Source organism: Phyllobates terribilis, unplaced genomic scaffold (assembly GCF_046119375.1).
Source record: "Phyllobates terribilis strain yellow unplaced genomic scaffold, ASM4611937v1 Scaffold_498__1_contigs__length_1317049, whole genome shotgun sequence".
NCBI classification, from domain to species: domain Eukaryota; kingdom Metazoa; phylum Chordata; class Amphibia; order Anura; family Dendrobatidae; genus Phyllobates; species Phyllobates terribilis.
In genome coordinates, this window is record NW_027363258.1 from 15,429 (window position 1) to 41,967 (window position 26,539).

At 43.9% G+C, this 26,539-nt stretch overlaps 15 non-coding genes and 5 pseudogenes across 15 annotated transcripts; all 20 read left to right on the forward strand.

The window, feature by feature from the left end:
* The first annotated feature begins 802 nt into the window (after positions 1-802).
* On the forward strand, positions 803-1,012 carry LOC141230127 (U2 spliceosomal RNA; annotated as a pseudogene).
* A 1,108-nt stretch (positions 1,013-2,120) lies between these two features.
* On the forward strand, positions 2,121-2,236 carry LOC141230077 (U2 spliceosomal RNA; annotated as a pseudogene).
* A 524-nt stretch (positions 2,237-2,760) lies between these two features.
* Positions 2,761-2,943, forward strand: LOC141230113 (U2 spliceosomal RNA). The gene has a single exon (XR_012296677.1). It is a non-coding gene; the product is annotated as a U2 spliceosomal RNA (small nuclear RNA).
* A 1,109-nt stretch (positions 2,944-4,052) lies between these two features.
* Positions 4,053-4,168, forward strand: LOC141230078 (U2 spliceosomal RNA; annotated as a pseudogene).
* Positions 4,169-4,692: 524 nt separating this feature from the next.
* Positions 4,693-4,875, forward strand: LOC141230114 (U2 spliceosomal RNA). Its single transcript, XR_012296678.1, has one exon. It is a non-coding gene; the product is annotated as a U2 spliceosomal RNA (small nuclear RNA).
* Positions 4,876-9,514: 4,639 nt separating this feature from the next.
* On the forward strand, positions 9,515-9,701 carry LOC141230120 (U2 spliceosomal RNA). Its single transcript, XR_012296684.1, has one exon. It is a non-coding gene; the product is annotated as a U2 spliceosomal RNA (small nuclear RNA).
* A 1,115-nt stretch (positions 9,702-10,816) lies between these two features.
* Positions 10,817-11,007, forward strand: LOC141230074 (U2 spliceosomal RNA). The gene has a single exon (XR_012296645.1). It is a non-coding gene; the product is annotated as a U2 spliceosomal RNA (small nuclear RNA).
* Positions 11,008-12,122: 1,115 nt separating this feature from the next.
* Positions 12,123-12,313, forward strand: LOC141230085 (U2 spliceosomal RNA). Its single transcript, XR_012296650.1, has one exon. It is a non-coding gene; the product is annotated as a U2 spliceosomal RNA (small nuclear RNA).
* A 1,115-nt stretch (positions 12,314-13,428) lies between these two features.
* Positions 13,429-13,619, forward strand: LOC141230109 (U2 spliceosomal RNA). The gene has a single exon (XR_012296673.1). It is a non-coding gene; the product is annotated as a U2 spliceosomal RNA (small nuclear RNA).
* Positions 13,620-14,734: 1,115 nt separating this feature from the next.
* LOC141230086 (U2 spliceosomal RNA) lies at positions 14,735-14,925 on the forward strand. Its single transcript, XR_012296651.1, has one exon. It is a non-coding gene; the product is annotated as a U2 spliceosomal RNA (small nuclear RNA).
* A 1,115-nt stretch (positions 14,926-16,040) lies between these two features.
* Positions 16,041-16,231, forward strand: LOC141230087 (U2 spliceosomal RNA). Its single transcript, XR_012296652.1, has one exon. It is a non-coding gene; the product is annotated as a U2 spliceosomal RNA (small nuclear RNA).
* Positions 16,232-17,346: 1,115 nt separating this feature from the next.
* LOC141230089 (U2 spliceosomal RNA) lies at positions 17,347-17,537 on the forward strand. The gene has a single exon (XR_012296653.1). It is a non-coding gene; the product is annotated as a U2 spliceosomal RNA (small nuclear RNA).
* Positions 17,538-18,652: 1,115 nt separating this feature from the next.
* On the forward strand, positions 18,653-18,728 carry LOC141230129 (U2 spliceosomal RNA; annotated as a pseudogene).
* A 443-nt stretch (positions 18,729-19,171) lies between these two features.
* Positions 19,172-19,365, forward strand: LOC141230117 (U2 spliceosomal RNA). Its single transcript, XR_012296681.1, has one exon. It is a non-coding gene; the product is annotated as a U2 spliceosomal RNA (small nuclear RNA).
* A 1,115-nt stretch (positions 19,366-20,480) lies between these two features.
* On the forward strand, positions 20,481-20,671 carry LOC141230090 (U2 spliceosomal RNA). Its single transcript, XR_012296654.1, has one exon. It is a non-coding gene; the product is annotated as a U2 spliceosomal RNA (small nuclear RNA).
* Positions 20,672-21,783: 1,112 nt separating this feature from the next.
* LOC141230130 (U2 spliceosomal RNA) lies at positions 21,784-21,859 on the forward strand (annotated as a pseudogene).
* A 443-nt stretch (positions 21,860-22,302) lies between these two features.
* On the forward strand, positions 22,303-22,496 carry LOC141230118 (U2 spliceosomal RNA). The gene has a single exon (XR_012296682.1). It is a non-coding gene; the product is annotated as a U2 spliceosomal RNA (small nuclear RNA).
* Positions 22,497-23,611: 1,115 nt separating this feature from the next.
* LOC141230091 (U2 spliceosomal RNA) lies at positions 23,612-23,802 on the forward strand. Its single transcript, XR_012296655.1, has one exon. It is a non-coding gene; the product is annotated as a U2 spliceosomal RNA (small nuclear RNA).
* A 1,115-nt stretch (positions 23,803-24,917) lies between these two features.
* LOC141230092 (U2 spliceosomal RNA) lies at positions 24,918-25,108 on the forward strand. Its single transcript, XR_012296656.1, has one exon. It is a non-coding gene; the product is annotated as a U2 spliceosomal RNA (small nuclear RNA).
* A 1,115-nt stretch (positions 25,109-26,223) lies between these two features.
* On the forward strand, positions 26,224-26,414 carry LOC141230094 (U2 spliceosomal RNA). The gene has a single exon (XR_012296658.1). It is a non-coding gene; the product is annotated as a U2 spliceosomal RNA (small nuclear RNA).
* The last annotated feature ends 125 nt before the right edge of the window (positions 26,415-26,539 follow it).

The window sequence follows — 26,539 nt, forward strand, 5'->3', positions numbered from 1 at the left end:
TTTGTGAGAAAGCATGATTTGTTGAGTGTGGGAATGAATGATTTTAGAATGACCAAGAATGTGGTGAAAAGAATGAGTGCAAATGAGGTAGAGTGTAATATTGTTGGGCTGAGAGGGAATGAGGTTTCAGATGCATGGAAGAAGTTAGATACGTATGGGATGTCAAACAAACAGAAGGATGTGGTGTGGATGACTTTACATAATATTTTACCTGTGAGAGAAGTGCAGAAGAAAAGAGAGTTGATAAGAACAGATGTGTGTCCGAGAGTGGGATGTGGTGGTTGTGAGACTGTCAGGCATGTTATGTGGGATTGTGAGTACGCGTACAGTGTGTGGAAGTGTGTAGGTGGATTGTGTAAGGGTTTAGCAGGCGTGAATTTTGTGGATTGGCGTGTGGCGATGTTTGGAATTGGTGCGTGTAGTCGGTCTAAAGATAGAATTTTATGGTTGATAATGGCTTGTGTGATGGAGAGTTTGTGGGATGCAAGGAACCTTGGACTTTTCAAAAGGAAATCTTTATCAGTGAATGAATGTGTTAGACTTATTCTTTCAAGACTATACCTGATATATAAGTTGGACAGCAGAGGCGGTGGTGGCACAGATGCCGAAGGGATTTGGAAATTTAAAAAGTGGCATTACCTTATCAAATACCAGTGATTTTTTTCTTTGTGATTCCTTGAAGTTTCTGCATTTGTGTTATGTAAAGGATGTTCCCTTGTGATTATATCTCGTCTTATACTACTGCTAAATAAATAGAACCATGATGATGAGAAGTTTTAAGTAGCAAATTTTGGAGAAATTCATACTGTTTGCTGAAAAACTAAACTGAATGGTTTAAAAAAAAAAAAAAAAAAAAAAATCTGTTCTTATCAGTTTAATATCTGATACGTCCCCTATCTGGGGACCATATATTAAATGGATTTTTAGAACAGGGAGATGGAAAAAGAGCTTGCTCTGTCCACTCCACGCATTGACATGGTATTGCAGTATCTCCAGGACCGGTGCACCCCTTCTTTAATGCAGTTTCTAAAATCAGAAAGAATTGAATTCAATGTTTTTTGTCATTTTGCTTGTTTGTCGGATTTTGGGATGGACTCTTTGGCTTTGCTTTTCTTCTCCTCATTGGATTTTTCATGTTCAAAGTTGCAGAAGCCAGATTACAAGCTCATTTTGGTTCAACTTCAGCAACTGTGCATTGCATTGCCATGTAATGTGATGCAATGCTATCTTTCTAGCTCTCCCTTTTTACTTCCTTTTGGATAAACAGACATATTAGGCAAGCATTTTGGAGCTTTCACCTAAATAACTACAGGTGGTGAGATAAGCTGCACAATATAATTGACCTTTCAGTATATTGTTGCACACACACCATCTATTTAGCAAATGCCCTTGTTATCAACAGCAGCCTTTTAAACTCACCTGAGCTAACAGGTATGTGCGCTGGTTACTCTGCTGCGCTTAAAATTTCTTTTTTGGTTTGCTACAATGCCTTTTCTGAAACGTTGTCTCCCTCTGCTGGAACACTGACTTCTTTCATTTAATGCCTGCAGACTATAAAAGAGAACCCAACCCAAAAAGTTTGGTTGATTAGTCTGTGGCATTCTGTTAAACTGTTGCTTATGGCGGTCTCTGTGAGCTTCTCAGCGACATTCAGCCAGCCAGGTATCCTGCCTGCAGTAGATGGAATGTGGCAATGGAACGCTGGCTGCGCGTGTCATAATAGGCTCTGAGCCTTTATATACCTGTGCACAGCAGCAGCCACCTTCAGTCTGCTGCTGGACAGCCAGCAGCAGCAGGAGAGGTATGTAATCAGGAGCCCTCCTGCTAAGGGTAGACAGCTGCTCGTTCCACCCCACCCCCCGCCTTAATTGGTTCTCCTCCCTTCCAACGGTGTTGAGGAGGGTGGGAACAGCAGGGGGTGAAGGTGCTGTGTTTAAAGAGGTGGAGTTATGCAGATCTAAAACGCGTGGATTGCAGCAGCAGCAAGCCGAAAAGTGCAGGCATGTAAGGGATCTAGAGGTTGACAACATGTCTTCTTAACGGGAGTCCAGGAGCTCATCTCCACAAATGGACTTTTCAGGATCCTTGGGTGGCTCCGTAGTTTGAAACCAATTCTGGTTATCGCTTCTCGGCCTTTTGGCTAAGATCAAGTGTAGTATCTTTTGAAAAGGCAGTTTTGTCCTTGGGCTGCCCTAGTAAATTGATGCATATTACACACTGGTTTGGTGCACTTGTTAGTACGCCAGGTGGCTCATAGAGTTATCTGATGGAAAACATGGCCCTCCAGGATCGAAGTCACTAGGCTGGGTAAGTGTGAGGGCTTTGGAGCAATGTGCCCCAGGAGTAGGCGCCCTGGTGGGAGTCCAAGCTTACTGGGACTGGGAACCCCAGAAAGACTTGGCTTCGTAGCACGCCGCACCTTTGCCAATCATACTTTCTGAGCAACCCCCCCTATTCCTGGCCTACGGGCTAGGAAGGGGAATTTTTATAAACCCGGTCGGAGGTCCGGTCAGCTTTGGGCTGAGAAACCAACACAGGCTCCAGCTCCACTAGGGTGGCAGCCTAGATGGAAGCTGGGAGCACGAAAACGGCTCTTCTCCGGCTTCGGCTAGGGAGAGCATCGGAGATCCCTGACCCTCGCTGTGGCCTTCTGGCTCGGAGGGATGGGGATGGTTTATTGGGGACCCTCTCCTCCGGGAAGGGTCCACATGAATCCTCGCCTCGTGCGCTGTTTTGGTGTGACTTCGGTCACATTTTTCAGTGCCTTGGATGCAGCTTCAATCAAAAAAATCTGTTCTTATCAGTTTAATATCTGATACGTCCCCTATCTGGGGACCATATATTAAATGGATTTTTAGAACAGGGAGATGGAAAAAGAGCTTGCTCTGTCCACTCCACGCATTGACCTGGTATTGCAGTATCTCCAGGACCGGTGCACCCCTTCTTTAATGCAGTTTCTAAAATCAGAAAGAATTGAATTCAATGTTTTTTGTTCATTTTGCTTGTTTGTCGGATTTTGGGATGGACTCTTTGGCTTTGCTTTTCTTCTCCTCATTGGATTTTTCATGTTCAAAGTTGCAGAAGCCAGATTACAAGCTCATTTTGGTTCAACTTCAGCAACTGTGCATTGCATTGCCATGTAATGTGATGCAATGCTATCTTTCTAGCTCTCCCTTTTTACTTCCTTTTGGATAAACAGACATATTAGGCAAGCATTTTGGAGCTTTCACCTAAATAACTACAGGTGGTGAGATAAGCTGCACAATATAATTGACCTTTCAGTATATTGTTGCACACACACCATCTATTTAGCAAATGCCCTTGTTATCAACAGCAGCCTTTTAAACTCACCTGAGCTAACAGGTATGTGCGCTGGTTACTCTGCTGCGCTTAAAATTTCTTTTTTGGTTTGCTACAATGCCTTTTCTGAAACGTTGTCTCCCTCTGCTGGAACACTGACTTCTTTCATTTAATGCCTGCAGACTATAAAAGAGAACCCAACCCAAAAAGTTTGGTTGATTAGTCTGTGGCATTCTGTTAAACTGTTGCTTATGGCGGTCTCTGTGAGCTTCTCAGCGACATTCAGCCAGCCAGGTATCCTGCCTGCAGTAGATGGAATGTGGCAATGGAACGCTGGCTGCGCGTGTCATAATAGGCTCTGAGCCTTTATATACCTGTGCACAGCAGCAGCCACCTTCAGTCTGCTGCTGGACAGCCAGCAGCAGCAGGAGAGGTATGTAATCAGGAGCCCTCCTGCTAAGGGTAGACAGCTGCTCGTTCCACCCCACCCCCCGCCTTAATTGGTTCTCCTCCCTTCCAACGGTGTTGAGGAGGGTGGGAACAGCAGGGGGTGAAGGTGCTGTGTTTAAAGAGGTGGAGTTATGCAGATCTAAAACGCGTGGATTGCAGCAGCAGCAAGCCGAAAAGTGCAGGCATGTAAGGGATCTAGAGGTTGACAACATGTCTTCTTAACGGGAGTCCAGGAGCTCATCTCCACAAATGGACTTTTCAGGATCCTTGGGTGGCTCCGTAGTTTGAAACCAATTCTGGTTATCGCTTCTCGGCCTTTTGGCTAAGATCAAGTGTAGTATCTTTTGAAAAGGCAGTTTTGTCCTTGGGCTGCCCTAGTAAATTGATGCATATTACACACTGGTTTGGTGCACTTGTTAGTACGCCAGGTGGCTCATAGAGTTATCTGATGGAAAACATGGCCCTCCAGGATCGAAGTCACTAGGCTGGGTAAGTGTGAGGGCTTTGGAGCAATGTGCCCCAGGAGTAGGCGCCCTGGTGGGAGTCCAAGCTTACTGGGACTGGGAACCCCAGAAAGACTTGGCTTCGTAGCACGCCGCACCTTTGCCAATCATACTTTCTGAGCAACCCCCCCTATTCCTGGCCTACGGGCTAGGAAGGGGAATTTTTATAAACCCGGTCGGAGGTCCGGTCAGCTTTGGGCTGAGAAACCAACACAGGCTCCAGCTCCACTAGGGTGGCAGCCTAGATGGAAGCTGGGAGCACGAAAACGGCTCTTCTCCGGCTTCGGCTAGGGAGAGCATCGGAGATCCCTGACCCTCGCTGTGGCCTTCTGGCTCGGAGGGATGGGGATGGTTTATTGGGGACCCTCTCCTCCGGGAAGGGTCCACATGAATCCTCGCCTCGTGCGCTGTTTTGGTGTGACTTCGGTCACATTTTTCAGTGCCTTGGATGCAGCTTCAATCAAAAAAATCTGTTCTTATCAGTTTAATATCTGATACGTCCCCTATCTGGGGACCATATATTAAATGGATTTTTAGAACAGGGAGATGGAAAAAGAGCTTGCTCTGTCCACTCCACGCATTGACCTGGTATTGCAGTATCTCCAGGACCGGTGCACCCCTTCTTTAATGCAGTTTCTAAAATCAGAAAGAATTGAATTCAATGTTTTTTGTTCATTTTGCTTGTTTGTCGGATTTTGGGATGGACTCTTTGGCTTTGCTTTTCTTCTCCTCATTGGATTTTTCATGTTCAAAGTTGCAGAAGCCAGATTACAAGCTCATTTTGGTTCAACTTCAGCAACTGTGCATTGCATTGCCATGTAATGTGATGCAATGCTATCTTTCTAGCTCTCCCTTTTTACTTCCTTTTGGATAAACAGACATATTAGGCAAGCATTTTGGAGCTTTCACCTAAATAACTACAGGTGGTGAGATAAGCTGCACAATATAATTGACCTTTCAGTATATTGTTGCACACACACCATCTATTTAGCAAATGCCCTTGTTATCAACAGCAGCCTTTTAAACTCACCTGAGCTAACAGGTATGTGCGCTGGTTACTCTGCTGCGCTTAAAATTTCTTTTTTGGTTTGCTACAATGCCTTTTCTGAAACGTTGTCTCCCTCTGCTGGAACACTGACTTCTTTCATTTAATGCCTGCAGACTATAAAAGAGAACCCAACCCAAAAAGTTTGGTTGATTAGTCTGTGGCATTCTGTTAAACTGTTGCTTATGGCGGTCTCTGTGAGCTTCTCAGCGACATTCAGCCAGCCAGGTATCCTGCCTGCAGTAGATGGAATGTGGCAATGGAACGCTGGCTGCGCGTGTCATAATAGGCTCTGAGCCTTTATATACCTGTGCACAGCAGCAGCCACCTTCAGTCTGCTGCTGGACAGCCAGCAGCAGCAGCAGCAGGAGAGGTATGTAATCAGGAGCCCTCCTGCTAAGGGTAGACAGCTGCTCGTTCCACCCCACCCCCCGCCTTAATTGGTTCTCCTCCCTTCCAACGGTGTTGAGGCGGGTGGGAACAGCAGGGGGTGAAGGTGCTGTGTTTAAAGAGGTGGAGTTATGCAGATCTAAAACGCGTGGATTGCAGCAGCAGCAAGCCGAAAAGTGCAGGCATGTAAGGGATCTAGAGGTTGACAACATGTCTTCTTAACGGGAGTCCAGGAGCTCATCTCCACAAATGGACTTTTCAGGATCCTTGGGTGGCTCCGTAGTTTGAAACCAATTCTGGTTATCGCTTCTCGGCCTTTTGGCTACGATCAAGTGCTTTATTGCAGGAGATTGTGGTTGAAGGGCACTCGGGTACCCCTCTCCTTGGCCTGGCAGGATCGTCCACTTTGGTGGACTTAACCTGCTTGCTGCTATTAGGGAGAGGGCTTAGTCCCAGGGTAACGAGTTGCGATCCCCCAGCTTCCAGGTGTTTTTCGCTGCAAGAACACTGGGAGCGCAGATTGCAAGCGGCTGCAATTTGCAACCTTGTTGCGTTTTTCCATGGAGGTTGATTCTAACCTCGTGCCTCTTTATGCGAGGCTAAAAAACTCTATCCGAGTTCACTTCACGGCGGGTGGCTCGGATATGAGAAAATTAGGGTATGTAGTCCAGGACGTGCTCAGGAACCTTCTTGGCGTACAAAGGAATGTAATTCTCTCCATCCAGGATTATCCCAGAAGAGGTGACTATGACATCACATTCACCGGAGAAGGTATTTTTAGAGATGTACTAGAAAAGTTAAAAAAAGTTGTAAGCAGGAACTACGATAAAACCTCAGGTATGCTACATGATATAGTCAAAGATGCTAAATTGATAGACATATATAAAGAGTGTCATAGTGACAGCCCAGAGGACGCCGGTTTCACTTGGAGCAATGCTAATTGTAGCTCTAGGATTGATTTTATTTTTGGTTCAGATAAAACAATACCTGCCAAATGTGAAGTTTTAACTAATATATTTTCAGACCATAAACTTTTATCCTTTACCATAAAAGTAAATGACAACAAAAAATGTGGTAAGAAAAGCTGGAAAATGAATGTATCCCTTTTAACCGACCCGCAGATTTTATCAGATTTTATTGAGTTTTATAGGAAATGTAGAAAAGGGAAAAAAACAAATGAGACTATGAGTGTATGGTGGGATAGAATGAAAGTAAAAATAAAAGACTTTTTTATTAAAAAGAGTATATGTAGAGCCAAAGAAAAATATGAAGAATATAGAATTTTAAATACCCGCCTACAAACATTATTTAAGCTCAGAGACAATGGGATAGATGTACAAGTTGATATTTCAAACTTAAAAGAAGAGATTTCAAAATGGCTAGAACAAAAAGGAAAAGAGATAATTTTTCGTTCTAGAGTACAACATATAGAAGAAAATGAAAAGTGTTCCAGATATTTTTTTAGGAAAAATAAAAAAGAAAAAGTGATAATTGACCATATAGATGGTGAGAATAATATAAAAAATATGCTGGGTAAAGTTGAGGTTTTTTTTTCTAATCTTTTTAATGGAAAAAATATAGATAATAAATTAATGGATGATTCGCTGCAAGGACTAACAGCTGTTTTAGATCCCGCATCCCAAGAGTTTTTATCCCAAGTTTTAACGGAACAAGAAGTGTTAAAAACTATTAAAAGTTTTAAAACTGGAAAGGTCCCTGGTCCTGATGGCATCCCAATAGAATTTTATGTATGTTTTTATGATATTTTAAAAGATGATTTGTTTTATTTGTTTACTGAGGTTTTTAATAATAAGGTTTTATTAAATTCCTGGAAGAAAGGTGAAGTCTCCCTCCTATATAAAAAAGGTGATAAATCAAAATTAGAAAACTGGAGACCAATAACACTTTTAAATTGTGACTATAAAATAATGGCTAAAATTTGTGCAAATCGTCTAAAAGAAGTCATCAGCAAAGTTATTCATTCTAATCAAGTGTGTGGGGTGCCGGGGCGCAGTATATGGGACAATCTGAATTTAGTGAAAGACTGTATTGAGGATGTGAAAGACAGAAAGGGGAAAATGGCGATTTTATCTATTGATTTTGAAAAAGCATTTGACCGTGTCTCACACTTTTATCTTTTTAAAGTTTTAGAGAAAATGGGCATACCAGAAGGGTTTTTACTATCGCTTAAAGCATTTTACAAGGATTGTACAAGTAAGATTTTAGTGAATGGTTTTAAGACACAAGAGGTATTTTTACGGTCAGGGGTGAAACAGGGATGCCCTCTGTCCCCCCTACTGTTTATCTGTGCACTGGAACCAATGTTATGTGCAATACGCCAAAATAAACAGATATGCGGTGTCCCTCTGCCTGGAAGCGGTGGTTTGGAGGCCAAGGTTGTAGGCTACATGGATGACGTGGCGGTCTTGTGTACAGATGCACCATCACTTACGGCCACTCTCCATCAAGTGCAATCCTTTTGTCTAGCTTCTGGTTTTAAAATCAATTTTAATAAGTGTAACATTTTAAGTGTTGGGGGGATGATTTTACGTGATGTACCAATTAATGTCTCCGAATCCATTTCCATTTTAGGTATATCATTCACTGAAAATAATGATGGTTATAATAGTTGGGAAACAGTTACACAGAAAGTAAATACGAAAATATGTATGTGGAACATGAGGAGACTTACAATGGAGGGTAAAGTATTGGTTTTAAAGATGGTGATTTTACCTCTTTTATTGTATCTTAGCATGGTTTTCCCCCCGCCTGTTAATGTTTTAAAAAAGATAACCAAAACCTGTTTTACCTTCTTTTGGAACTCAAAGATGGAAAAGCTGAAAAGAGAAATCGTGATGAAATCAAAAGTAAAAGGTGGTAAAGATTTTCCAGATTTTAATAGGTTTCTTTTAATCCATCTGTTCGTTTACTGTTTTAATGCCCTTTTTAAGAATCACTATTGGTCCTTTTTTATGCGTTTTAATACAGGATTTTTTATGAGAAAGTTTGGATGGTATGAAGTTAATATATCTGTGCCCCATGCTTTTAATTTGTCGACGCATTATGAGATTTTAAGGAAAATAGTGTCCGATTTTAATTTAGGGACTAAGAAAATAGAGGAATTAAGAAATAGTAAGAAACTAATTAAAGAAATACGTAAAAGTGAGGAAATATGTAATGTTGACAGATATGATGATGACAAATCTATGTCTATCTGGAAAATGATTAACGTTTTTTATCTTTTTAATGAACAGAGAGATCTGGCTTGGAGTTGCATGCACCGCTGTCTTCCTTGCCGGGCATTCCAATACAGAAGAGGATTTGTGAGGTCTGCCATCTGCCAAAGAACCGGATGCCAAGACGAGGAAACGGTGGAACATCTATTATGGACATGTAATTTTGCAAAGGATTTCTGGAGAAGACTGCTCCCCCTACTGGAAAGGGTGGCAGACCTCAAGGACTTTACATATAAAACTGTGCTATACGGACTTATGGAATGCCCCACAATGGACCAGTACACAATGGCTTGGAAGACAGTGAACTGCGCCAAGTCATCTCTCTGGAAAGCGCGCAACATTGCTATTTTTAAACAAGATGTTTTATCAGTGAATGATGTTTTAAGTTTATGTTTATGTGAAATGTATACTTATTATTTAATTGACAAAAAGAAGAATGTACATATTTCCAAAAAATGGCTTGTTGACCAATGGAACCTAATTATTTAAAATCTTTGTATTTTTTTGTTTTGTAAATTTCATTTGTCTTTTAACGTTTGGTATTTGTTTAATTATGCTTGTAATTTGTTAAAGTTTTAATAAACGGTTTTATCCCTCTGCAGGGGATAGCCAAATTAAAAAAAATCTGTTCTTATCAGTTTAATATCTGATACGTCCCCTATCTGGGGACCATATATTAAATGGATTTTTAGAACAGGGAGATGGAAAAAGAGCTTGCTCTGTCCACTCCACGCATTGACCTGGTATTGCAGTATCTCCAGGACCGGTGCACCCCTTCTTTAATGCAGTTTCTAAAATCAGAAAGAATTGAATTCAATGTTTTTTGTTCATTTTGCTTGTTTGTCGGATTTTGGGATGGACTCTTTGGCTTTGCTTTTCTTCTCCTCATTGGATTTTTCATGTTCAAAGTTGCAGAAGCCAGATTACAAGCTCATTTTGGTTCAACTTCAGCAACTGTGCATTGCATTGCCATGTAATGTGATGCAATGCTATCTTTCTAGCTCTCCCTTTTTACTTCCTTTTGGATAAACAGACATATTAGGCAAGCATTTTGGAGCTTTCACCTAAATAACTACAGGTGGTGAGATAAGCTGCACAATATAATTGACCTTTCAGTATATTGTTGCACACACACCATCTATTTAGCAAATGCCCTTGTTATCAACAGCAGCCTTTTAAATTCACCTGAGCTAACAGGTATGTGCGCTGGTTACTCTGCTGCGCTTAAAATTTCTTTTTTGGTTTGCTACAATGCCTTTTCTGAAACGTTGTCTCCCTCTGCTGGAACACTGACTTCTTTCATTTAATGCCTGCAGACTATAAAAGAGAACCCAACCCAAAAAGTTTGGTTGATTAGTCTGTGGCATTCTGTTAAACTGTTGCTTATGGCGGTCTCTGTGAGCTTCTCAGCGACATTCAGCCAGCCAGGTATCCTGCCTGCAGTAGATGGAATGTGGCAATGGAACGCTGGCTGCGCGTGTCATAATAGGCTCTGAGCCTTTATATACCTGTGCACAGCAGCAGCCACCTTCAGTCTGCTGCTGGACAGCCAGCAGCAGCAGCAGCAGGAGAGGTATGTAATCAGGAGCCCTCCTGCTAAGGGTAGACAGCTGCTCGTTCCATCCCACCCCCCGCCTTAATTGGTTCTCCTCCCTTCCAACGGTGTTGAGGCGGGTGGGAACAGCATGGGGTGAAGGTGCTGTGTTTAAAGAGGTGGAGTTATGCAGATCTAAAACGCGTGGATTGCAGCAGCAGCAAGCCGAAAAGTGCAGGCATGTAAGGGATCTAGAGGTTGACAACATGTCTTCTTAACGGGAGTCCAGGAGCTCATCTCCACAAATGGACTTTTCAGGATCCTTGGGTGGCTCCGTAGTTTGAAACCAATTCTGGTTATCGCTTCTCGGCCTTTTGGCTAAGATCAAGTGTAGTATCTGTTCTTATCAGTTTAATATCTGATACGTCCCCTATCTGGGGACCATATATTAAATGAATTTTTAGAACAGGGAGATGGAAAAAGAGCTTGCTCTGTCCACTCCACGCATTGACCTGGTATTGCAGTATCTCCAGGACCGGTGCACCCCTTCTTTAATGCAGTTTCTAAAATCAGAAAGAATTGAATTCAATGTTTTTTGTTCATTTTGCTTGTTTGTCGGATTTTGGGATGGACTCTTTGGCTTTGCTTTTCTTCTCCTCATTGGATTTTTCATGTTCAAAGTTGCAGAAGCCAGATTACAAGCTCATTTTGGTTCAACTTCAGCAACTGTGCATTGCATTGCCATGTAATGTGATGCAATGCTATCTTTCTAGCTCTCCCTTTTTACTTCCTTTTGGATAAACAGACATATTAGGCAAGCATTTTGGAGCTTTCACCTAAATAACTACAGGTGGTGAGATAAGCTGCACAATATAATTGACCTTTCAGTATATTGTTGCACACACACCATCTATTTAGCAAATGCCCTTGTTATCAACAGCAGCCTTTTAAACTCACCTGAGCTAACAGGTATGTGCGCTGGTTACTCTGCTGCGCTTAAAATTTCTTTTTTGGTTTGCTACAATGCCTTTTCTGAAACGTTGTCTCCTTCTGCTGGAACACTGACTTCTTTCATTTAATGCCTGCAGACTATAAAAGAGAACCCAACCCAAAAAGTTTGGTTGATTAGTCTGTGGCATTCTGTTAAACTGTTGCTTATGGCGGTCTCTGTGAGCTTCTCAGCGACATTCAGCCAGCCAGGTATCCTGCCTGCAGTAGATGGAATGTGGCAATGGAACGCTGGCTGCGCGTGTCATAATAGGCTCTGAGCCTTTATATACCTGTGCACAGCAGCAGCCACCTTCAGTCTGCTGCTGGACAGCCAGCAGCAGCAGCAGCAGGAGAGGTATGTAATCAGGAGCCCTCCTGCTAAGGGTAGACAGCTGCTCGTTCCACCCCACCCCCCGCCTTAATTGGTTCTCCTCCCTTCCAACGGTGTTGAGGCGGGTGGGAACAGCAGGGGGTGAAGGTGCTGTGTTTAAAGAGGTGGAGTTATGCAGATCTAAAACGCGTGGATTGCAGCAGCAGCAAGCCGAAAAGTGCAGGCATGTAAGGGATCTAGAGGTTGACAACATGTCTTCTTAACGGGAGTCCAGGAGCTCATCTCCACAAATGGACTTTTCAGGATCCTTGGGTGGCTCCGTAGTTTGAAACCAATTCTGGTTATCGCTTCTCGGCCTTTTGGCTAAGATCAAGTGTAGTATCTGTTCTTATCAGTTTAATATCTGATACGTCCCCTATCTGGGGACCATATATTAAATGGATTTTTAGAACAGGGAGATGGAAAAAGAGCTTGCTCTGTCCACTCCACGCATTGACCTGGTATTGCAGTATCTCCAGGACCGGTGCACCCCTTCTTTAATGCAGTTTCTAAAATCAGAAAGAATTGAATTCAATGTTTTTTGTTCATTTTGCTTGTTTGTCGGATTTTGGGATGGACTCTTTGGCTTTGCTTTTCTTCTCCTCATTGGATTTTTCATGTTCAAAGTTGCAGAAGCCAGATTACAAGCTCATTTTGGTTCAACTTCAGCAACTGTGCATTGCATTGCCATGTAATGTGATGCAATGCTATCCTTCTAGCTCTCCCTTTTTACTTCCTTTTGGATAAACAGACATATTAGGCAAGCATTTTGGAGCTTTCACCTAAATAACTACAGGTGGTGAGATAAGCTGCACAATATAATTGACCTTTCAGTATATTGTTGCACACACACCATCTATTTAGCAAATGCCCTTGTTATCAACAGCAGCCTTTTAAACTCACCTGAGCTAACAGGTATGTGCGCTGGTTACTCTGCTGCGCTTAAAATTTCTTTTTTGGTTTGCTACAATGCCTTTTCTGAAACGTTGTCTCCTTCTGCTGGAACACTGACTTCTTTCATTTAATGCCTGCAGACTATAAAAGAGAACCCAACCCAAAAAGTTTGGTTGATTAGTCTGTGGCATTCTGTTAAACTGTTGCTTATGGCGGTCTCTGTGAGCTTCTCAGCGACATTCAGCCAGCCAGGTATCCTGCCTGCAGTAGATGGAATGTGGCAATGGAACGCTGGCTGCGCGTGTCATAATAGGCTCTGAGCCTTTATATACCTGTGCACAGCAGCAGCCACCTTCAGTCTGCTGCTGGACAGCCAGCAGCAGCAGCAGCAGGAGAGGTATGTAATCAGGAGCCCTCCTGCTAAGGGTAGACAGCTGCTCGTTCCACCCCACCCCCCGCCTTAATTGGTTCTCCTCCCTTCCAACGGTGTTGAGGCGGGTGGGAACAGCAGGGGGTGAAGGTGCTGTGTTTAAAGAGGTGGAGTTATGCAGATCTAAAACGCGTGGATTGCAGCAGCAGCAAGCCGAAAAGTGCAGGCATGTAAGGGATCTAGAGGTTGACAACATGTCTTCTTAACGGGAGTCCAGGAGCTCATCTCCACAAATGGACTTTTCAGGATCCTTGGGTGGCTCCGTAGTTTGAAACCAATTCTGGTTATCGCTTCTCGGCCTTTTGGCTAAGATCAAGTGTAGTATCTGTTCTTATCAGTTTAATATCTGATACGTCCCCTATCTGGGGACCATATATTAAATGGATTTTTAGAACAGGGAGATGGAAAAAGAGCTTGCTCTGTCCACTCCACGCATTGACCTGGTATTGCAGTATCTCCAGGACCGATGCACCCCTTCTTTAATGCAGTTTCTAAAATCAGAAAGAATTGAATTCAATGTTTTTTGTTCATTTTGCTTGTTTGTCGGATTTTGGGATGGACTCTTTGGCTTTGCTTTTCTTCTCCTCATTGGATTTTTCATGTTCAAAGTTGCAGAAGCCAGATTACAAGCTCATTTTGGTTCAACTTCAGCAACTGTGCATTGCATTGCCATGTAATGTGATGCAATGCTATCTTTCTAGCTCTCCCTTTTTACTTCCTTTTGGATAAACAGACATATTAGGCAAGCATTTTGGAGCTTTCACCTAAATAACTACAGGTGGTGAGATAAGCTGCACAATATAATTGACCTTTCAGTATATTGTTGCACACACACCATCTATTTAGCAAATGCCCTTGTTATCAACAGCAGCCTTTTAAACTCACCTGAGCTAACAGGTATGTGTGCTGGTTACTCTGCTGCGCTTAAAATTTCTTTTTTGGTTTGCTACAATGCCTTTTCTGAAACGTTGTCTCCTTCTGCTGGAACACTGACTTCTTTCATTTAATGCCTGCAGACTATAAAAGAGAACCCAACCCAAAAAGTTTGGTTGATTAGTCTGTGGCATTCTGTTAAACTGTTGCTTATGGCGGTCTCTGTGAGCTTCTCAGCGACATTCAGCCAGCCAGGTATCCTGCCTGCAGTAGATGGAATGTGGCAATGGAACGCTGGCTGCGCGTGTCATAATAGGCTCTGAGCCTTTATATACCTGTGCACAGCAGCAGCCACCTTCAGTCTGCTGCTGGACAGCCAGCAGCAGCAGCAGCAGGAGAGGTATGTAATCAGGAGCCCTCCTGCTAAGGGTAGACAGCTGCTCGTTCCACCCCACCCCCCGCCTTAATTGGTTCTCCTCCCTTCCAACGGTGTTGAGGCGGGTGGGAACAGCAGGGTGTGAAGGTGCTGTGTTTAAAGAGGTGGAGTTATGCAGATCTAAAACGCGTGGATTGCAGCAGCAGCAAGCCGAAAAGTGCAGGCATGTAAGGGATCTAGAGGTTGACAACATGTCTTCTTAACGGGAGTCCAGGAGCTCATCTCCACAAATGGACTTTTCAGGATCCTTGGGTGGCTCCGTAGTTTGAAACCAATTCTGGTTATCGCTTCTCGGCCTTTTGGCTAAGATCAAGTGTAGTATCTGTTCTTATCAGTTTAATATCTGATACGTCCCCTATCTGGGGACCATATATTAAATGGATTTTTAGAACAGGGAGATGGAAAAAGAGCTTGCTCTGTCCACTCCACGCATTGACCTGGTATTGCAGTATCTCCAGGACCGGTGCACCCCTTCTTTAATGCAGTTTCTAAAATCAGAAAGAATTGAATTCAATGTTTTTTGTTCATTTTGCTTGTTTGTCGGATTTTGGGATGGACTCTTTGGCTTTGCTTTTCTTCTCCTCATTGGATTTTTCATGTTCAAAGTTGCAGAAGCCAGATTACAAGCTCATTTTGGTTCAACTTCAGCAACTGTGCATTGCATTGCCATGTAATGTGATGCAATGCTATCTTTCTAGCTCTCCCTTTTTACTTCCTTTTGGATAAACAGACATATTAGGCAAGCATTTTGGAGCTTTCACCTAAATAACTACAGGTGGTGAGATAAGCTGCACAATATAATTGACCTTTCAGTATATTGTTGCACACACACCATCTATTTAGCAAATGCCCTTGTTATCAACAGCAGCCTTTTAAACTCACCTGAGCTAACAGGTATGTGCGCTGGTTACTCTGCTGCGCTTAAAATTTCTTTTTTGGTTTGCTACAATGCCTTTTCTGAAACGTTGTCTCCTTCTGCTGGAACACTGACTTCTTTCATTTAATGCCTGCAGACTATAAAAGAGAACCCAACCCAAAAAGTTTGGTTGATTAGTCTGTGGCATTCTGTTAAACTGTTGCTTATGGCGGTCTCTGTGAGCTTCTCAGCGACATTCAGCCAGCCAGGTATCCTGCCTGCAGTAGATGGAATGTGGCAATGGAACGCTGGCTGCGTGTGTCATAATAGGCTCTGAGCCTTTATATACCTGTGCACAGCAGCAGCCACCTTCAGTCTGCTGCTGGACAGCCAGCAGCAGCAGCAGCAGGAGAGGTATGTAATCAGGAGCCCTCCTGCTAAGAGTAGACAGCTGCTCGTTCCACCCCACCCCCCGCCTTAATTGGTTCTCCTCCCTTCCAACGGTGTTGAGGCGGGTGGGAACAGCAGGGGGTGAAGGTGCTGTGTTTAAAGAGGTGGAGTTATGCAGATCTAAAACGCGTGGATTGCAGCAGCAGCAAGCCGAAAAGTGCAGGCATGTAAGGGATCTAGAGGTTGACAACATGTCTTCTTAACGGGAGTCCAGGAGCTCATCTCCACAAATGGACTTTTCAGGATCCTTGGGTGGCTCCGTAGTTTGAAACCAATTCTGGTTATCGCTTCTCGGCCTTTTGGCTAAGATCAAGTGTAGTATCTGTTCTTATCAGTTTAATATCTGATACGTCCCCTATCTGGGGACCATATATTAAATGGATTTTTAGAACAGGGAGATGGAAAAAGAGCTTGCTCTGTCCACTCCACGCATTGACCTGGTATTGCAGTATCTCCAGGACCGGTGCACCCCTTCTTTAATGCAGTTTCTAAAATCAGAAAGAATTGAATTCAATGTTTTTTGTTCATTTTGCTTGTTTGTCGGATTTTGGGATGGACTCTTTGGCTTTGCTTTTCTTCTCCTCATTGGATTTTTCATGTTCAAAGTTGCAGAAGCCAGATTACAAGCTCATTTTGGTTCAACTTCAGCAACTGTGCATTGCATTGCCATGTAATGTGATGCAATGCTATCTTTCTAGCTCTCCCTTTTTACTTCCTTTTGGATAAACAGACATATTAGGCAAGCATTTTGGAGCTTTCACCTAAATAACTACAGGTGGTGAGATAAGCTGCACAATATAATTGACCTTTCAGTATATTGTTGCACACACACCATCTATTTAGCAAATGCCCTTGTTATCAACAGCAGCCTTTTAAACTCACCTGAGCTAACAGGTATGTGCGCTGGTTACTCTGCTGCGCTTAAAATTTCTTTTTTGGTTTGCTACAATGCCTTTTCTGAAACGTTGTCTCCTTCTGCTGGAACACTGACTTCTTTCATTTAATGCCTGCAGACTATAAAAGAGAACCCAACCCAAAAAGTTTGGTTGATTAGTCTGTGGCATTCTGTTAAACTGTTGCTTATGGCGGTCTCTGTGAGCTTCTCAGCGACATTCAGCCAGCCAGGTATCCTGCCTGCAGTAGATGGAATGTGGCAATGGAACGCTGGCTGCGTGTGTCATAATAGGCTCTGAGCCTTTATATACCTGTGCACAGCAGCAGCCACCTTCAGTCTGCTGCTGGACAGCCAGCAGCAGCAGCAGCAGGAGAGGTATGTAATCAGGAGCCCTCCTGCTAAGAGTAGACAGCTGCTCGTTCCACCCCACCCCCCGCCTTAATTGGTTCTCCTCCCTTCCAACGGTGTTGAGGCGGGTGGGAACAGCAGGGGGTGAAGGTGCTGTGTTTAAAGAGGTGGAGTTATGCAGATCTAAAACGCGTGGATTGCAGCAGCAGCAAGCCGAAAAGTGCAGGCATGTAAGGGATCTAGAGGTTGACAACATGTCTTCTTAACGGGAGTCCAGGAGCTCATCTCCACAAATGGACTTTTCAGGATCCTTGGGTGGCTCCGTAGTTTGAAACCAATTCTGGTTATCGCTTCTCGGCCTTTTGGCTAAGATCAAGTGTAGTATCTGTTCTTATCAGTTTAATATCTGATACGTCCCCTATCTGGGGACCATATATTAAATGGATTTTTAGAACAGGGAGATGGAAAAAGAGCTTGCTCTGTCCACTCCACGCATTGACCTGGTATTGCAGTATCTCCAGGACCGGTGCACCCCTTCTTTAATGCAGTTTCTAAAATCAGAAAGAATTGAATTCAATGTTTTTTGTTCATTTTGCTTGTTTGTCGGATTTTGGGATGGACTCTTTGGCTTTGCTTTTCTTCTCCTCATTGGATTTTTCATGTTCAAAGTTGCAGAAGCCAGATTACAAGCTCATTTTGGTTCAACTTCAGCAACTGTGCATTGCATTGCCATGTAATGTGAAGCAATGCTATCTTTCTAGCTCTCCCTTTTTACTTCCTTTTGGATAAACAGACATATTAGGCAAGCATTTTGGAGCTTTCACCTAAATAACTACAGGTGGTGAGATAAGCTGCACAATATAATTGACCTTTCAGTATATTGTTGCACACACACCATCTATTTAGCAAATGCCCTTGTTATCAACAGCAGCCTTTTAAACTCACCTGAGCTAACAGGTATGTGCGCTGGTTACTCTGCTGCGCTTAAAATTTCTTTTTTGGTTTGCTACAATGCCTTTTCTGAAACGTTGTCTCCTTCTGCTGGAACACTGACTTCTTTCATTTAATGCCTGCAGACTATAAAAGAGAACCCAACCCAAAAAGTTTGGTTGATTAGTCTGTGGCATTCTGTTAAACTGTTGCTTATGGCGGTCTCTGTGAGCTTCTCAGCGACATTCAGCCAGCCAGGTATCCTGCCTGCAGTAGATGGAATGTGGCAATGGAACGCTGGCTGCGCGTGTCATAATAGGCTCTGAGCCTTTATATACCTGTGCACAGCAGCAGCCACCTTCAGTCTGCTGCTGGACAGCCAGCAGCAGCAGCAGCAGGAGAGGTATGTAATCAGGAGCCCTCCTGCTAAGGGTAGACAGCTGCTCGTTCCACCCCACCCCCCGCCTTAATTGGTTCTCCTCCCTTCCAACGGTGTTGAGGCGGGTGGGAACAGCAGGGGGTGAAGGTGCTGTGTTTAAAGAGGTGGAGTTATGCAGATCTAAAACGCGTGGATTGCAGCAGCAGCAAGCCGAAAAGTGCAGGCATGTAAGGGATCTAGAGGTTGACAACATGTCTTCTTAACGGGAGTCCAGGAGCTCATCTCCACAAATGGACTTTTCAGGATCCTTGGGTGGCTCCGTAGTTTGAAACCAATTCTGGTTATCGCTTCTCGGCCTTTTGGCTAAGATCAAGTGTAGTATCTGTTCTAACCCTGGGGTTCATACCGTCGGAGCCATCCAGGAGGCTTGGCGCCTTATGAACTGCTTCAAGGATGCCGTTTGGGTCGCCAGGAACCGGCTCATCTTGAGGAGGGAGAGGATGTCCATCCAGGACTGCCGCAGGCTGATCCACAGCCTGCTCAGAGACTATTCCATCATGGACGGTCCGGAGGACGAGGACGAGGACTAAACCCCTCCTCCCCCTCTCCCCTTATGTGTCTTGTCTTTCAATAAAGCTTCGGGCCTGTGATTTTCCCCTCCCCATCCCCTTTTTCCCAATCCCCATCCCTTATCACGGTTCGTCGTACTGTATTGATTGACATGCTTTTTCTTTCAGATTAAGTGTTTTGTGTAGCATAGGGGTGTGATGTGTCTAGTTAGTGCGTCGTATCCTCATGCTATGTAAATATGATGTAGAATTCTGTGTGTACTGGGCTGCGGCACTGTACACTGTCTGTTAACTTATTTTTTGTGCTAATAAAAGATATATTCAATCAAAAAAATCTGTTCTTATCAGTTTAATATCTGATACGTCCCCTATCTGGGGACCATATATTAAATGGATTTTTAGAACAGGGAGATGGAAAAAGAGCTTGCTCTGTCCACTCCACGCATTGACCTGGTATTGCAGTATCTCCAGGACCGGTGCACCCCTTCTTTAATGCAGTTTCTAAAATCAGAAAGAATTGAATTCAATGTTTTTTGTTCATTTTGCTTGTTTGTCGGATTTTGGGATGGACTCTTTGGCTTTGCTTTTCTTCTCCTCATTGGATTTTTCATGTTCAAAGTTGCAGAAGCCAGATTACAAGCTCATTTTGGTTCAACTTCAGCAACTGTGCATTGCATTGCCATGTAATGTGATGCAATGCTATCTTTCTAGCTCTCCCTTTTTACTTCCTTTTGGATAAACAGACATATTAGGCAAGCATTTTGGAGCTTTCACCTAAATAACTACAGGTGGTGAGATAAGCTGCACAATATAATTGACCTTTCAGTATATTGTTGCACACACACCATCTATTTAGCAAATGCCCTTGTTATCAACAGCAGCCTTTTAAACTCACCTGAGCTAACAGGTATGTGCGCTGGTTACTCTGCTGCGCTTAAAATTTCTTTTTTGGTTTGCTACAATGCCTTTTCTGAAACGTTGTCTCCTTCTGCTGGAACACTGACTTCTTTCATTTAATGCCTGCAGACTATAAAAGAGAACCCAACCCAAAAAGTTTGGTTGATTAGTCTGTGGCATTCTGTTAAACTGTTGCTTATGGCGGTCTCTGTGAGCTTCTCAGCGACATTCAGCCAGCCAGGTATCCTGCCTGCAGTAGATGGAATGTGGCAATGGAACGCTGGCTGCGCGTGTCATAATAGGCTCTGAGCCTTTATATACCTGTGCACAGCAGCAGCCACCTTCTGTCTGCTGCTGGACAGCCAGCAGCAGCAGCAGCAGGAGAGGTATGTAATCAGGAGCCCTCCTGCTAAGGTTAGACAGCTGCTCGTTCCACCCCACCCCCCGCCTTAATTGGTTCTCCTCCCTTCCAACGGTGTTGAGGCGGGTGGGAACAGCAGGGGGTGAAGGTGCTGTGTTTAAAGAGGTGGAGTTATGCAGATCTAAAACGCGTGGATTGCAGCAGCAGCAAGCCGAAAAGTGCAGGCATGTAAGGGATCTAGAGGTTGACAACATGTCTTCTTAACGGGAGTCCAGGAGCTCATCTCCACAAATGGACTTTTCAGGATCCTTGGGTGGCTCCGTAGTTTGAAACCAATTCTGGTTATCGCTTCTCGGCCTTTTGGCTAAGATCAAGTGTAGTATCTGTTCTTATCAGTTTAATATCTGATACGTCCCCTATCTGGGGACCATATATTAAATGGATTTTTAGAACAGGGAGATGGAAAAAGAGCTTGCTCTGTCCACTCCACGCATTGACCTGGTATTGCAGTATCTCCAGGACCGGTGCACCCCTTCTTTAATGCAGTTTCTAAAATCAGAAAGAATTGAATTCAATGTTTTTTGTTCATTTTGCTTGTTTGTCGGATTTTGGGATGGACTCTTTGGCTTTGCTTTTCTTCTCCTCATTGGATTTTTCATGTTCAAAGTTGCAGAAGCCAGATTACAAGCTCATTTTGGTTCAACTTCAGCAACTGTGCATTGCATTGCCATGTAATGTGAAGCAATGCTATCTTTCTAGCTCTCCCTTTTTACTTCCTTTTGGATAAACAGACATATTAGGCAAGCATTTTGGAGCTTTCACCTAAATAACTACAGGTGGTGAGATAAGCTGCACAATATAATTGACCTTTCAGTATATTGTTGCACACACACCATCTATTTAGCAAATGCCCTTGTTATCAACAGCAGCCTTTTAAACTCACCTGAGCTAACAGGTATGTGCGCTGGTTACTCTGCTGCGCTTAAAATTTCTTTTTTGGTTTGCTACAATGCCTTTTCTGAAACGTTGTCTCCTTCTGCTGGAACACTGACTTCTTTCATTTAATGCCTGCAGACTATAAAAGAGAACCCAACCCAAAAAGTTTGGTTGATTAGTCTGTGGCATTCTGTTAAACTGTTGCTTATGGCGGTCTCTGTGAGCTTCTCAGCGACATTCAGCCAGCCAGGTATCCTGCCTGCAGTAGATGGAATGTGGCAATGGAACGCTGGCTGCGCGTGTCATAATAGGCTCTGAGCCTTTATATACCTGTGCACAGCAGCAGCCACCTTCAGTCTGCTGCTGGACAGCCAGCAGCAGCAGCAGGAGAGGTATGTAATCAGGAGCCCTCCTGCTAAGGGTAGACAGCTGCTCGTTCCACCCCACCCCCCGCCTTAATTGGTTCTCCTCCCTTCCAACGGTGTTGAGGCGGGTGGGAACAGCAGGGGGTGAAGGTGCTGTGTTTAAAGAGGTGGAGTTATGCAGATCTAAAACGCGTGGATTGCAGCAGCAGCAAGCCGAAAAGTGCAGGCATGTAAGGGATCTAGAGGTTGACAACATGTCTTCTTAACGGGAGTCCAGGAGCTCATCTCCACAAATGGACTTTTCAGGATCCTTGGGTGGCTCCGTAGTTTGAAACCAATTCTGGTTATCGCTTCTCGGCCTTTTGGCTAAGATCAAGTGTAGTATCTGTTCTAACCCTGGGGTTCATACCGTCGGAGCCATCCAGGAGGCTTGGCGCCTTATGAACTGCTTCAAGGATGCCGTTTGGGTCGCCAGGAACCGGCTCATCTTGAGGAGGGAGAGGATGTCCATCCAGGACTGCCGCAGGCTGATCCACAGCCTGCTCAGAGACTATTCCATCATGGACGGTCCGGAGGACGAGGACGAGGACTAAACCCCTCCTCCCCCTCTCCCCTTATGTGTCTTGTCTTTCAATAAAGCTTCGGGCCTGTGATTTTCCCCTCCCCATCCCCTTTTTCCCAATCCCCATCCCTTATCACGGTTCGTCGTACTGTATTGATTGACATGCTTTTTCTTTCAGATTAAGTGTTTTGTGTAGCATAGGGGTGTGATGTGTCTAGTTAGTGCGTCGTATCCTCATGCTATGTAAATATGATGTAGAATTCTGTGTGTACTGGGCTGCGGCACTGTACACTGTCTGTTAACTTATTTTTTGTGCTAATAAAAGATATATTCAATCAAAAAAATCTGTTCTTATCAGTTTAATATCTGATACGTCCCCTATCTGGGGACCATATATTAAATGGATTTTTAGAACAGGGAGATGGAAAAAGAGCTTGCTCTGTCCACTCCACGCATTGACCTGGTATTGCAGTATCTCCAGGACCGGTGCACCCCTTCTTTAATGCAGTTTCTAAAATCAGAAAGAATTGAATTCAATGTTTTTTGTTCATTTTGCTTGTTTGTCGGATTTTGGGATGGACTCTTTGGCTTTGCTTTTCTTCTCCTCATTGGATTTTTCATGTTCAAAGTTGCAGAAGCCAGATTACAAGCTCATTTTGGTTCAACTTCAGCAACTGTGCATTGCATTGCCATGTAATGTGATGCAATGCTATCTTTCTAGCTCTCCCTTTTTACTTCCTTTTGGATAAACAGACATATTAGGCAAGCATTTTGGAGCTTTCACCTAAATAACTACAGGTGGTGAGATAAGCTGCACAATATAATTGACCTTTCAGTATATTGTTGCACACACACCATCTATTTAGCAAATGCCCTTGTTATCAACAGCAGCCTTTTAAACTCACCTGAGCTAACAGGTATGTGCGCTGGTTACTCTGCTGCGCTTAAAATTTCTTTTTTGGTTTGCTACAATGCCTTTTCTGAAACGTTGTCTCCTTCTGCTGGAACACTGACTTCTTTCATTTAATGCCTGCAGACTATAAAAGAGAACCCAACCCAAAAAGTTTGGTTGATTAGTCTGTGGCATTCTGTTAAACTGTTGCTTATGGCGGTCTCTGTGAGCTTCTCAGCGACATTCAGCCAGCCAGGTATCCTGCCTGCAGTAGATGGAATGTGGCAATGGAACGCTGGCTGCGCGTGTCATAATAGGCTCTGAGCCTTTATATACCTGTGCACAGCAGCAGCCACCTTCAGTCTGCTGCTGGACAGCCAGCAGCAGCAGCAGCAGGAGAGGTATGTAATCAGGAGCCCTCCTGCTAAGGGTAGACAGCTGCTCGTTCCACCCCACCCCCCGCCTTAATTGGTTCTCCTCCCTTCCAACGGTGTTGAGGCGGGTGGGAACAGCAGGGGGTGAAGGTGCTGTGTTTAAAGAGGTGGAGTTATGCAGATCTAAAACGCGTGGATTGCAGCAGCAGCAAGCCGAAAAGTGCAGGCATGTAAGGGATCTAGAGGTTGACAACATGTCTTCTTAACGGGAGTCCAGGAGCTCATCTCCACAAATGGACTTTTCAGGATCCTTGGGTGGCTCTGTAGTTTGAAACCAATTCTGGTTATCGCTTCTCGGCCTTTTGGCTAAGATCAAGTGTAGTATCTGTTCTTATCAGTTTAATATCTGATACGTCCCCTATCTGGGGACCATATATTAAATGGATTTTTAGAACAGGGAGATGGAAAAAGAGCTTGCTCTGTCCACTCCACGCATTGACCTGGTATTGCAGTATCTCCAGGACCGGTGCACCCCTTCTTTAATGCAGTTTCTAAAATCAGAAAGAATTGAATTCAATGTTTTTTGTTCATTTTGCTTGTTTGTCGGATTTTGGGATGGACTCTTTGGCTTTGCTTTTCTTCTCCTCATTGGATTTTTAATGTTCAAAGTTGCAGAAGCCAGATTACAAGCTCATTTTGGTTCAACTTCAGCAACTGTGCATTGCATTGCCATGTAATGTGATGCAATGCTATCTTTCTAGCTCTCCCTTTTTACTTCCTTTTGGATAAACAGACATATTAGGCAAGCATTTTGGAGCTTTCACCTAAATAACTACAGGTGGTGAGATAAGCTGCACAATATAATTGACCTTTCAGTATATTGTTGCACACACACCATCTATTTAGCAAATGCCCTTGTTATCAACAGCAGCCTTTTAAACTCACCTGAGCTAACAGGTATGTGCGCTGGTTACTCTGCTGCGCTTAAAATTTCTTTTTTGGTTTGCTACAATGCCTTTTCTGAAACGTTGTCTCCTTCTGCTGGAACACTGACTTCTTTCATTTAATGCCTGCAGACTATAAAAGAGAACCCAACCCAAAAAGTTTGGTTGATTAGTCTGTGGCATTCTGTTAAACTGTTGCTTATGGCGGTCTCTGTGAGCTTCTCAGCGACATTCAGCCAGCCAGGTATCCTGCCTGCAGTAGATGGAATGTGGCAATGGAACGCTGGCTGCGCGTGTCATAATAGGCTCTGAGCCTTTATATACCTGTGCACAGCAGCAGCCACCTTCAGTCTGCTGCTGGACAGCCAGCAGCAGCAGCAGCAGGAGAGGTATGTAATCAGGAGCCCTCCTGCTAAGGGTAGACAGCTGCTCGTTCCACCCCACTCCCCGCCTTAATTGGTTCTCCTCCCTTCCAACGGTGTTGAGGCGGGTGGGAACAGCAGGGGGTGAAGGTGCTGTGTTTAAAGAGGTGGAGTTATGCAGATCTAAAACGCGTGGATTGCAGCAGCAGCAAGCCGAAAAGTGCAGGCATGTAAGGGATCTAGAGGTTGACAACATGTCTTCTTAACGGGAGTCCAGGAGCTCATCTCCACAAATGGACTTTTCAGGATCCTTGGGTGGCTCCGTAGTTTGAAACCAATTCTGGTTATCGCTTCTCGGCCTTTTGGCTAAGATCAAGTGTAGTATCTGTTCTTATCAGTTTAATATCTGATACGTCCCCTATCTGGGGACCATATATTAAATGGATTTTTAGAACAGGGAGATGGAAAAAGAGCTTGCTCTGTCCACTCCACGCATTGACCTGGTATTGCAGTATCTCCAGGACCGGTGCACCCCTTCTTTAATGCAGTTTCTAAAATCAGAAAGAATTGAATTCAATGTTTTTTGTTCATTTTGCTTGTTTGTCGGATTTTGGGATGGACTCTTTGGCTTTGCTTTTCTTCTCCTCATTGGATTTTTCATGTTCAAAGTTGCAGAAGCCAGATTACAAGCTCATTTTGGTTCAACTTCAGCAACTGTGCATTGCATTGCCATGTAATGTGATGCAATGCTATCTTTCTAGCTCTCCCTTTTTACTTCCTTTTGGATAAACAGACATATTAGGCAAGCATTTTGGAGCTTTCACCTAAATAACTACAGGTGGTGAGATAAGCTGCACAATATAATTGACCTTTCAGTATATTGTTGCGCACACACCATCTATTTAGCAAATGCCCTTGTTATCAACAGCAGCCTTTTAAACTCACCTGAGCTAACAGGTATGTGCGCTGGTTACTCTGCTGCGCTTAAAATTTCTTTTTTGGTTTGCTACAATGCCTTTTCTGAAACGTTGTCTCCTTCTGCTGGAACACTGACTTCTTTCATTTAATGCCTGCAGACTATAAAAGAGAACCCAACCCAAAAAGTTTGGTTGATTAGTCTGTGGCATTCTGTTAAACTGTTGCTTATGGCGGTCTCTGTGAGCTTCTCAGCGACATTCAGCCAGCCAGGTATCCTGCCTGCAGTAGATGGAATGTGGCAATGGAACGCTGGCTGCGCGTGTCATAATAGGCTCTGAGCCTTTATATACCTGTGCACAGCAGCAGTCACCTTCAGTCTGCTGCTGGACAGCCAGCAGCAGCAGCAGCAGGAGAGGTATGTAATCAGGAGCCCTCCTGCTAAGGGTAGACAGCTGCTCGTTCCACCCCACCCCCCGCCTTAATTGGTTCTCCTCCCTTCCAACGGTGTTGAGGCGGGTGGGAACAGCAGGGGGTGAAGGTGCTGTGTTTAAAGAGGTGGAGTTATGCAGATCTAAAACGCGTGGATTGCAGCAGCAGCAAGCCGAAAAGTGCAGGCATGTAAGGGATCTAGAGGTTGACAACATGTCTTCTTAACGGGAGTCCAGGAGCTCATCTCCACAAATGGACTTTTCAGGATCCTTGGGTGGCTCTGTAGTTTGAAACCAATTCTGGTTATCGCTTCTCGGCCTTTTGGCTAAGATCAAGTGTAGTATCTGTTCTTATCAGTTTAATATCTGATACGTCCCCTATCTGGGGACCATATATTAAATGGATTTTTAGAACAGGGAGATGGAAAAAGAGCTTGCTCTGTCCACTCCACGCATTGACCTGGTATTGCAGTATCTCCAGGACCGGTGCACCCCTTCTTTAATGCAGTTTCTAAAATCAGAAAGAATTGAATTCAATGTTTTTTGTTCATTTTGCTTGTTTGTCGGATTTTTGATGGACTCTTTGGCTTTGCTTTTCTTCTCCTCATTGGATTTTTCATGT